The sequence below is a fragment of the Lolium perenne genome, chromosome 4 (assembly GCF_019359855.2).
Source record: "Lolium perenne isolate Kyuss_39 chromosome 4, Kyuss_2.0, whole genome shotgun sequence".
Lineage (NCBI taxonomy): Eukaryota > Viridiplantae > Streptophyta > Magnoliopsida > Poales > Poaceae > Lolium > Lolium perenne.
Window position 1 is genome coordinate 385,849,011 of NC_067247.2, and position 12,980 is coordinate 385,861,990.

Consider the following 12,980-nt stretch of genomic DNA (forward strand, 5'->3'; position numbering starts at 1 on the left):
ATAGTGAAATACAGGTGGTATGAATGTATATGAGCAGTAGTAACGGCACCAGAAAATAGCTTGATGCTACAACTGGCGTGTGGTTGATGGTGGTAATATTGCAGGCAGTACGGATGCAGTAAAATAGTAAACAAGCGATGATTTCAGTATTTAGGAACAAGGCCTAGGGATTATACTTTCACTAGTGGACACTCTCAACATTGATCACATAACAGAATAGATAAATGCTATACTCTACACTCTCTTGTTGGATGATGAACACCACTAATTGTGTAGGATTACACGAACCCTCAATGCCGGAGTTAACAAGCTCCACAATATTCGATATTCATGTTTAAATAACCTTAGAGCGCACGATAGATCAACACAACTAAACCAAGTACTAACATAGCATGCACACTGTCACCTTCACACTATGAAAGGAGGAATAGATCACATCAATACTATCATAGCAATAATTAACTTCATAATCTACAAGATATTACAATCATAACCTACGCCAAGTACTACACGATGCACACACTGTCACCATTACACCGTGCAGGAGGAATAGAGTACTTTAATAACATCACTAGAGTAACATAGATAAATAGTGATACAAAACTCATATGAATCTCAATCATGTAAGGCAGCTCATGAGATCATTGTATTGAAGTACATAGGAGAGAGATTAACCACATAGCTACCGGTACAGCCCTTAGCCTCGATGGAGAACTACTCCCTCCTCATGGGAGACAGCAGCGTTGATGAAGATGGCGGTGGAGATGGCAGCGGTGTCGATGGAGAAGCCTTCCGGGGGCACTTCCCCGTCCCGGCGGCGTGCCGGAACAGAGACTCCTGTCCCCCAGATCTTGGCTTCGCGATGGCGGCGGCTCTGGATGGTTTCTCGTACCGTGGCTTTTCCGTATCGAAGTTTTAGGTCAGGGACCTTTATATAGGCGAAGAGGCGGAGTCGGAAGGTCGACGAGGCGACGACACAACAGGGGGGCGCGGCCCACCCCCTGGCCGCGCCGGGCACACCTGTGGGGCCCACAGGGCCCTCCTCTGGCGGCTCTCGGGTGTTCTGGAAGCTTCGTGGGATTTTAAGATCTTGGGCGTTGATTTCGTCCAATTCCGAGAATATTTCCTTACTAGGATTTCTGAAACCAAAAACAGCAGAAAACAGGAACTGGCACTTCGGCATCTCGTCAATAGGTTAGTTCCAAAAAACGCATAAAAACGATATAAAGTGTGAACAAAACATGTAGGTAATGTCATAAAACAAGCATGGAACATCAGAAATTATAGATACGTTGGAGACGTATCAGTACCGCTTGAGGTACCGCAATAGGGTCCAGACCTTACTGGACTCAAAGCGGTATCGAAGCGGTACCGAAGAGGTACTACCATAATGAGTTACGGTACTTGAGCGGTACCGTGGGCGGTACTACCGCTAGCAAGCGGTACTACCGTTCATGGTACCGCAAAGGTGCCGCCACTTGTACTGTGAGGCAATATCGTGTGCAATCCTCAGAGCGGTACCAGTAGGGGTAGCGGTACTACCGCTCCTGGTACCGGTAGTACCGCTATGGCTCAAACAGCTTTTTCCTCTTTTCCTCTCCTACCACGTTACCTCGCGACACACACACAAAACCAGAAAGCCTAAGAACTACGCTTCAGTCTTCTGATGAAAATGTGTCCGACGAGGGCACCGTACACCTTGCAAACCTACCAAGGACAATCTTTGTGCACGGTTAGAATTATTCGAGTGTTGTTATCGAACACACAAAACAAGGGATATAGATCTTGCTCTTACAATCTCCCCCTTTTTGGTGTTTGATGACAACACACGAATTTGCATTAACTCATAGGATATTATGATAAGGTATTTGGTTTGCAAGAGTAGACGAAGCTCCCCCTAGATGTGTGCATATCTAGAATATGCATTGGTATACAAATGCACACATCCTAGAGAGGAACTCCCCCTAGATTGTACAAACCAAGCACAAGTGCTAAGAAGAACATATGACAAGATCATATAGCACAAGCACACTATGGAGGCAACTATAAGTGCATATAGGAGAGTTTGGGTGAAACTTTTCATACCTTTGCCTTGAGAAAAAACCAAACTCATAATAAGTGCCTCCGTAAGATTGATGTAGCCAATCAAGGGATAAATAGTGAAGACCATTAGGCTACGAATGATTAAGTCTTAATACAAACCCGGGGATTGGGAGATCCACAAATAGAGTAGCAAGCACACATACGAATAAAGTTCCAAATAACTAATGGAAGATTTGATGCCAAGGCCGAAAGAACCAAAATGAAGCACCAAGCCCTTGGCATCCCCATGCAAATTCCCGTCCTAATAGATCAACTTCTCCCCCTTTGGCATCGAGATAGCAAAAAGGGAGAAGGAGCATACTAACGCCCCAAGGAGATCACGCGTCATCATCATCCTTGTCGTCGTCATCTTCATCCTCATCACCCTCGTCCTCAACATCTTCCTCCTCTTCATCTTCGCCTTCATCATCATCGTTTTCATCTTGAGCAAGACCCTTTCCATGAGGTGGTGGAGAGGGACGAACAATGTGCTCGGGGATGGAGTCCTCAGAACTCGACCAAGAAAGCTTGGACTTCCATTCACCGGGAGGAGTGATGTTGTCCTCGGAGCCCTCGGAGACAGGATGCTGCATATGCCTCATCATCGCCTTTTGTCGTTGGCGGATCTTCTTGTTGTCATGGTGAGCTTGATACATCATATCTTCAAGGTCCCTCTTGAAGCAAAAGGACTTCTTGAGGCGAGCGGTGATCTTGGCGAAGAGGCCCTTGGTCTTGACGGAGTTGGGCACGTAGTCGGAGTCATCACTGTCGTCTTCTTCGTCCTTGTCCTTAGGAGCCCCCTTGCCGTACCTTGGAAGGTCATGGTTCTTGATAAGAGGACTCTTCTCCTTATGGCTAGTGATGTTGGGCCGGCATTGCTCAAGAAGATCTCCATGGCCCGCTCGCTCCCACTTGAGACAAATGAGCCTCATGATGTAGGGCGCATATTGAGGAAGCTTGCGAAAAAAGGCACAATCACGCATCTCATGCCAAATGTAGTCCATGACGTCCAGTTGCTTGCCGCGGCCCCTCATCTCATGAGTACGCACAAGAAGGTTCACAAGGAACCCATGCACTTCATCATGGTTGGTGTGCTTGGGGTTGATGGTGCTGCGGTAGATGCGATTCATGATGTCGTAGACGGGAAGGAGGTTTTTGGTGCTTCCACACAACATCCTCCCGCGAATGTAGAGGTCGGCCATTTTCTCCTTGGCCATTGGCTTGGCTTGGAGATGAATCTGAAAGGTGTTTGAGTCATCGTCGGGGAGCTCATAACCAATGCATCTAGCAAACTCCTCCCACGTGGCCTCCATCACATGTTCCCTTGTCATCCACTTCAAGGAGCGGAAGCCTCCTTCATCCTCAAGGAAAACAACCGTGGCGTAGAATTGGCAAATCACCTCCTTGGAGAAGTTGTGAGAGAAGGTCATCAGAGGTGTAAGACCTTGTTCGTCACATATCTCAAGCGCTTCTCCAAAGTACTCGAGGTTGGAGTTGAGCTTGTCCATGCCGATGGAGTATTGGGGGCAACATTTGAACTCCTTGGCCCCATAGACCTCATTGTAGATCCTCTCTTGGTTGACATGATGAAAATAGTGATTGGGGCATTGACGAGCATTTCTTGGTAGCAAATAAGGATTGGCCCCTCGTACTTCCATGAATTGGCCTTTCTTGATGTCAATCATTGATCTTTGAGGACCCCTTGGCCCAGCTGCTGCATCCCTCTGTCGCTTGGTGGTTCTCGCCGAAATGATCTCCTCTTGCTCATCTTCATATCGATGACGACGAGAGGATGGCTTGACCTTGCCACCACCACGGTACTTAGATGTTCCTGTGAATCAGCAAAGGTTTGGGAGGGAATAGAGGATAAGTGCACAAGCCATGAATTTAAAGATCAAAGAGGACACTAACAAGCAACATTGGTGAACCTAGTCAAAGCGGTAGTACCGCAATTTCTAACCGGTAGTACCGCTTGGACCGGTAGTACCGCCCTGAACGAGCGGTACTACCGCTCAAGCTCAGCACATCTAGATCGAGATTGAGGACATGGAAAAGTAGTTCATAGTGTCACCCATTGTTGCTAGCTAGTATCCCCGCACATGTAGAGCTTCCAAGAGGGCTTCTCCACCGTAAACCTCCATCAAACCCTAGACTATGCATCTAGGGAGTTCAACACACCCTAGAGAGAGAGATTAGGGTTCATACCGGAGGACATGGCGGAGAAGAGGGTGGGGAAGCTTCTCCACGGAGGAGATTTGGCCGGCGGCGGCTGGAAGAGGAGATCGGGGCCGATTTCCTCGAGGTCTTGAGCTTGGGGGCGTTGTTGACTTGAGGAGGATGGGGGTTTGTGGTGGTTTGGGATGAATCCCGACCCAACCGGTACCTCTAGTCAAAAACGCAAGCAGTAGTACCGCTCGTAAAAGCGGTAGTACCGCTTACCGGTACTTACCCGGTACCTCGGGCGGTAGTACCGCTCTGGGGACAAAATTCAGTTTCGTCAGATTACTGCCCAAAGCGGTAGTACCGGCCTGAGATCCGGTAGTACCGGCCTCCAAACTCAAAGACACTCAGATTTTGGTGTAGACTTGTGCTTTTAGACTGAGTTGGCTCGAGAGATAGATATGGCTTAGGATTAGATGACAGAACTGTTAAGGTACTACCCAACCAAGCTTGCAAGAATCAAAGCAAGAAAAGCCAAACTTGGGTGAATCTCCCATGAAGAAACAAAGAGAAAAAAAAGAAAAAAGAACAAAACGAGAAAAGAAAACAAAAGAACAAAAGCTCCTCAAGGAGGAGGTTGGTGGCCGAAGCCATCGTGTAAGAGTTTGGTAGTGTGAGGTCGCGTAGAAGTACCTAGGACTCACGGTTACAACTCAACATGAAGCTCATAGTCACTTAATTGACAAATAGCATATGCTTTGGGTTTCTTTATGCATTATGGGGGGAGGGATAGCTCAATAAGTTTAAACCGCACTCCCCCTATGTTCATGCGTGCTTTACATCTAGACATATAGCACAAGAGTGGTATAAGTACCCACTTTTGACACAATGTCCGGATGAGAAGCACAAAAGTAGAGAAGCAAACCTTGACAGTTATCGGTAGAGAGTGAGTCCATTGTCTTGTCGGACTCATTTGGGGAAGAATTGATACTTGGGGTTGCTATACCGTTGGACCCCCTCATATCTTGCTTTTGAGTATGTCTTGTACTTTGCTTGAGTTATGAAAGAGTCTTGACGCTTTAGCACCCCAGCAAGAGTGGACCAAAAGGATAGACTCTTGTGAGGTCCCTTGATCTTCATCTTGATTTAGGTCCTCGCCATGACCTCATTGTTGTTGATGCCGAACTTGAGGTTGTGGAAGAGGTGATCTAGCACTTGGTTGTCCAATGGAAAAGACTTGGCCTTGTGGTGTAGATGGCTCCACATAGGTGGAACTTCGTCCTTCCCCGGCACTCATAGAAGGTAGCTTTTGAGATCGGCGAGTGCCAACACCCATCCTTCCTATGGTAACCGGGGGAATTGCATCTCCTTTCTCACAAGAAGCACTTCGCCTCCTCCAAGGAACTATCATATCCATCAAAAAGTCTCATCACACAATACCACAAACCACACAATAAACTCATACTTCATCATCATGTTTGAGTGTCTTCATCTTAGGTTTTTCTCTCACTTCCGGCAACCCCATGAAGTTAGGGTAAGAGTACGGCTAGGAGTAAATAACGGATTCCTAATGAAGACATCCAAGATCTTTGAGCATAAACTCCATTCCATTGTTGCTCCTTCTTGCAAGGAACATGTCATAGAACTTGTATTGAATTTGTTTGAGAAACTTCATCATGGTTCATTTCCTTCAACACAATTCCTACAAAACACGATCTCTACACAAAGAAGCAAATTCCATTAGTCCTAGACCGTGGCCTCTTGAAGAGACTAGCTCCACAAGAGAACCACTACATGTTCATTATAGTAGGTACAAAGACCCAAGAGTGTAATGCAATGAACAAAGAGAACATACGCAAGAGTCTTGACAAGGTAGGACATGATCACCACCTTGTCAAGGCTCCAATACCTTTAAGCTCGCTTGTGTTGACGTCATGAGAATGATAGAGATAAGTGACTTGATGACGGCAACGAATTCCTTGCTTCCGGATATAAGACTTGTGGCTTCAAGATCAACCACCCAATAAGCACCTCCGAAAGCAAGGTCCTTCATGGATCAAGACTTAGAAATAGGAACCCATTTTTCAATGGGCCCTATCATGACGTTCTTCTTTTCATTGATCCTTCTTCCTCTCTCGATCTTCTTTGGCATGATTGCCACTTCTCCTTCATTGAATGAGTCCTCATAAGTTTCAACTCTTGCTTCAATAACTCCTTGTAACATCCCAAAAATTTCAAAACAAATAAAATGAATTTCCCTATTTCCAAATTTTGGAACCAACAAAAACTTTTATTAAATTAAGTTGGATACATGGTGACCTTGCTTAATTCTTGTGCTATTGCCATGATTGTTTGTCTAAGTATTTTGAAATGATCTTAAACCCTAAACCTCACCCCTCTTTTTACCATCAAATAAAAAGAAATTAAATAAGAAAAGGGCCTATGTGCCTATGGCTATTCTTGTAAAACTTTACCCTAGACCTTTCTACCTTGTTTAGAGGATTGGAAAACCTTAATAAACATGACCTAGTACTTATCAAACCAAATCCAAGGTGAACCCAAAGAAAGTAAAAAGAAAATAAAAATGCCATAGAGGCATATGGGAGTAAATAGCAAATTTGTGAATTTGAGGATCTTGACCCTAAGACTTGTTGTGAATGGTTGGATCACTCCTCTATACCATTTCAACACTCAACAACATCAATTGGGTCAAGCCAAGTCAAATTAAAAATCAAATGTAACATATGCATAGAGGCATATGTGGCACATAGCCATTTTACCCAAACCTTGACCTATGCCATTATACCTTACCCAAATGGTGTGAAACCATCTCTAAACCTAATCTCACACTAAATGGACCCTAGACCTTGCCCAAGTAAAGCAAGATGAACAAAATAGGAAAATAAGAAAAATTGGAATTCACCTCTTATGTGTTTATGGCCATTTTTACAAATCTTTTAACTAGACCAATTGGAATGGCTTCAATGGTTTGGAAATGTTCCTAAACTAATAAGAATCACATTTGAGTCAAGAAAAGTCAAATCAAATAGAGAGAAATGAAATAGTGAGAAACTCCCATGTTCACTCACATACACTTTAGCCAATTTTGCAAATCTTCAACCAAGGCCACATTGGCTTGTGCCATTGCTTGTGAAACACTCGTATATCAATAACACAACCTTTTGCATCAAAGAAACCCAATTCAAAGCAAAGGAAAAAATCAAATCCAACTTACATGTGATAATGGTCATATGACCACTTTATAATATCTTCACCACTTTGCACCCCTGGCTTTGATTTTTCTTAAACCAACCTTGGCCAACACTTGCCACCTCATCCAAGACCATGTAAAGATGAACCACTTTGCTGTTGACCACCAGTGCTGACTTTGAGCAGGTTGACCAGAAATGAATTGACAAGAGGAGACATTGAAACAGAATCTAGATTCCCACCAATTTTGGATTTCTTCCCAAATCTTTTCCAAATCCCAAACCAATGCCACCCATGGCTGCCAAATATCATTTAGAACTCCTCCATGAAGAAACCTAGCAAAAGTTACCCACACATGAGGTTTTTACATAAGAATCCAATTTCTACATAGAGTACAAACACTATACAACCACTATTTAACCACTATTCACCACCTCACCCTCTCTCTCTTGTGATCATCCACAGTACATTGTACCTCTGACCACTCTCAATGACCTCATCTAGCCTTGTCATGATCACCTTGACACAAGGACACTCCATGTCATTGCATATGTCACACACCTTTTTGACTTTGATCATTTGTGCACACTCTAGACCCCTCTCACCTTGCCCACCATGTCTCCTAGACTCACCTCACCCCACTTAAGCTTGCAGCACCTTGGTACACAAGAAAAGTATGCACAAAGCATCAATGCCATACCATGCCACTCCAAATGACATCACCATGCCAACCCTTGTCTCTCTCCCTCTCTCGTCACCCTCACCTTGTCAATTTGACTCATCTCAATCCTCTGAACACCACCCTACCATAGTTGACCCCAAAAATCCACTTGCACCACCCAATGCCACACCATGCCACTCACATGATCACCACTATGTCACCACCTGCCCTGGCTCTTTTCCCTCTCTCTCACCATGTCTTTCCGCTTGATATTGACCCTAGACACCTGCTAGACATGACCCTATGTCAAGGAGAGCAAGTGGATGACCACAATGATCATGCCATTGCTCATGATCACCAACCCGTGGCCACCCATGTCCCTCTTCGTGCACACTGCATCCCGTCGCGTCCCACTGTGGCACCAGCACCTCCTCACTGCCACACACACACCAGACATGGCCCCGATGCTCGCACGCGCGCCAGGACACGACACGACGCGACGCCCTGCAGGCCAGCCACTGTGCACGCGTTCACCCCTCCCCAGTACCTCTCCGCTGACGCCATGGCAAGGACCAGAGCCCCCTGTACTTGACGCGCCCGTGACGTCGTGGCCATGCCGGCCATGTCGCGCCCCCTCTCTCTGGCGCCTATATAAGCAGCCCCCTCGCCTTGGAGATCACCACAACACCCAGCACACCGGAGCCAAGAGCTCGCCACGGCCACCGGCGGCATCCCTCAAAACCGCCCAGATTTTCATCACCATAGCCCCCGAGCCCTACAGAAAAGTTGTAGCCCTTGGAAAGACCTTTCCAACGCACCTAACCCCGCCTCAATCCGAGCTCCGAGGTGATAGTTAGGGCCCCCGTAAGCTAGCTGCGTCGGGAGGAAGACGACGGCCCAGCGCCGTCGGATCCCGATCTGACGCGCCGCGTGCTCCGCCTGCACCCGACGTGCATGCGCCATGCACGCCAGGCCCAGGCAGCAACTGGGCCGGCCCAACTCCGTTCCCGCCCCCGTTTGAATTTAATTTCCGTTTTAATCTTTTTCCTTTAATTTTGCATACTGGTACAGTGCTAGAATTTGAATAGTTTCAAATCTACAAATCCAAATCTTGTGATACAAAATGTTCTAGAAAGCTTATGAAATTCTCTAACTAACCCCACTGGTTTCAACCTAATAGCTTGTATATATTTTGAACAGAAAAAATAACAAATCAGATACTTTTCAGTTTTCAAATAAATATTAAAAATCAACCCTTTTGAATTTTGAGGTGATTCTACCTCTCATAATTCACATTTCACAAACTCTAATTGTTTATGTAAAAATATGATATAGTTACTGTGTATGATCATGGGCTAGAAGCAAAATATTGGCTATGTAGTCAATAACTAGCCCATTTAAACCATTTCAAAAATAGTATTTAAATTATATGAGGTATAGCATCTCATTTAAATCATTATTCCAAGTGATTTAATGTGAGGTGATGACATTAGTCTTCATGACCCCATAGGATTCTTCTTGAGAATATTAAATCACCCCAATAGTAGTATTTAAATTAGTTACAACTATGTGTTAAATCATATGAGAGGTATTCCTCTCATTTAAATCTTGGTCTCAAGTAGTTCAACATGAGGTAGTCACCATGGTCTATATAATCTCATATTGAGTTATTTGGTGACATTAAATCACTACCATGTTAGTATTAAATTGCATGAAGTATGGAACCTCATTTAAATCATGTTTCTCAAATAATAAGTGTGAAGTGTTGACCTTGGTCAACATGTGATCATACCTTGTTATTTGAGGGATTAAATATTAACAAGATTCAATGAGAGGAAATTATTTCCCCAAAGAACTAAAGAGAAAACCCTAAGTCACTAAGAGGAGTTGTTTTCTAAACACTAAAGAAGAAACCCTAGTCAAATGTTGAGTAAGGTAGATGATGATGTTAGATCATCTTGAGTGAGCATTAAGGCTATTTAGGTTCTTAAGTACTATTTTGGTGATTGTTATCTTCGTATCCATTTATAGACGCTAGTACCGAAGGCTACGAAGGGGACGATGGGAACATCTACGGAGAAGAAGGAGGAACACTTTGAGCAATACACCAACCAAGGCAAGCTAACACCAATGCAAGCTCTACTCTTGCAAGCTAATATTCCTGCAAAGTGCAAAGCTCTACCAGATCAAGGCATTCTCATCTATTACTTTATGCTTCATGATCCCATCCCAAATTTGATTCCTACAAGCTTTTACTTTGGTTATTTAAAGCTTACTTTTATAGTTAACTTTGGTCTAAGTATAGAATAGTACAAGGACATCAAACTTAGCCTAGAGAGCTAAAACTTAGTTAGCACCCCTCATGACTAGTTGCTAGTGCTAAACTAAAATTGTTTACTCTAGATGGGAACTAGAGAAGCAAATGACTTTGGAAAACCTTGGAATGATGAGTCATTCTATTGAAATATTTTGAAGGTGAATATGACTTAAATAACATGGTGAATTTGACAAAAACTGATGGTTGGGTTCGGATGCGATACCATTCCAATTTTTGAGTACCCCCACAATACCTGATTATGGGTAGGGCTTAATTGGAAGTTTATGTACTTTAGTATGGGTTGCCTCTAAACAAGCGTCATCGGGGTTAGGCCGAAAGCTGCCTCCACCACAAAAGAAACGACGTGAAAGAAGAGGTGAATGTCCGGCCCAAGCCCTGTGCAGTTCCCAGGATGGCAGGATGGCATCACTGGGAGGCCAAGCTCATGGGGAGAGGTGCCTATACTAGGGTATGTAAGTGAAAGGTTATGGTTGATGATACGCATACTGAGTATGATTATTCAGGGCTATCCCTGACGGATGTAATCAAAAGTTGTGGCACAAGTGTACAACCTCTGCAGAGTGTAAACCTATTTGAATAGCCGCGTCCGCGGTCATGGACAGTTGGGGAGGCCATACTGTTCCGTCGTCAGAACTTTTCTAAAAATTTGAATGGTGAATGGTGACTTGAATTGAAAGGTGACTTTGAATTTGAATCACAACAGAGTTGTGGGAATGACACTAATGTTCCCACTTGAGTAAGTTAGGCAAATGACGAGGTTTTGCTTACTAAAATGCTTATAAAATAAAACTGGCTTTATGCAAAAGAAACTAGAGTATAGAACCCCCTTACTATAGTTGATAACACTTACACTAGTATTAGTTTGCGAGTACTTTAAAGTACTCACGGCTTTGTCCCTGGCTGTTCAAATGGCCAGACTATGAAGAGGAGTACCAGAACCCGGAAGAATGACAGCAGGACGTCTACGACAACTAGGACCACTCCTGACGTCAACAGTTTCCTGTGGAATAGATGGACTACTACTACGCTACTTCGCTTCCGCTATGTGTTTTGTAAGTGATCAATAGATCATCTACTATTGTAATGAGACTGGATCAGCTGATCCTTTGTTGTAAGACAATTATGGTATGTAATGAATGATGTGTTGTGATATCAATCTATTATGTCTCACAAAAACAATATTCCTGGGATTGCGAGGAATGGCATAATAGGCATCTGGACCTAAAAATCCGGGTGTTGACAAGTTGGTATCAGAGCCATTGTTTGACCTTAGGAGACCCTAGTTAGAATGGACGTCTGAAAAACTTAGTTTCAAAACCAAGAAAGTGAATATTTATAAAAAATTATTCTCCCTCTTATCCTTGAGATCTTTTCAAAAAGATTATTTCTGAAAATTTATTCTTACCCTTATCCTTGAGATCCTTTTTAAAAGGGTATTTCTGAAAAACTTATTTGCACCCTTATCCTTGAGATCTTTTCAAAAAGACATGCTCTACTTTTCTTTGAACTGTTGATGCGTGTGGTTGACACGTCCGTTGGGAACCCCAAGAGGAAGGTGTGATGCGCACAGCGGCAAGTTTCCCTCAGTAAGAAACCAAGGTTTAATCGAACCAGTAGGAGTCAAGAAGCACGTTGAAGGTTGATGGCGGCGGGATGTAGTGCGGCGCAACACCAGAGATTCCGGCGCCAACGTGGAACCTGCACAACACAACCAAAGTACTTTGCCCCAACGAAACAGTGAGGTTGTCAATCTCATCGGCTTGATGTAACAAAGGATTAACCGTATTGTGTGGAAGATGATTGTTTGCAGAAAACAGTAAAACAGTATTGCAGTAGATTGTATGCGATGTAAAGAATAGGACCGGGGTCCACAGTTCACTAGAGGTGTCTCTCCCATAAGATAAACAGCATGTTGGGTGAACAAATTACAGTTGGGCAATTGACAAATAAAGAGGGCATAACCATGCACATACATATTATGATGAGTATAGTGAGATTTAATTGGGCATTACGACAAAGTACATAGACCGCTATCCAGCATGCATCTATGCCTAAAAAGTCCACCTTCAGGTTATCATCCGAACCCCCTCCAGTATTAAGTTGCTAACAACAGACAATTGCATTAAGTATTGCGCGTAATGTAATCAGTAACTACATCCTTGAACATAGCACCAATGTTTTATCCCTAGTGGCAACAGCACATCCATAATCTTAGAGGTTTCTGTCACTCCCAGTTCACGGAGACATGAACCCACTATCGAGCATAAATACTCCCTCTTGGAGTTACAAGCATCTACTTGGCCAGAGCATCTACTAGTAACGGAGAGCATGCAAGATCATAAACAACACATAGACATAAATTGATAATCAACATAACAAGTATTCTCTATTCATCGGATCCCAACAAACGCAACATATAGAATTACAGATAGATGATCTTGATCATGTTCGGCAGCTCACAAGACCCGACAATTAAGCACAATGGGGAGAAGACAACCATCTAGCTACTACTATGGACCCATAGTCCAG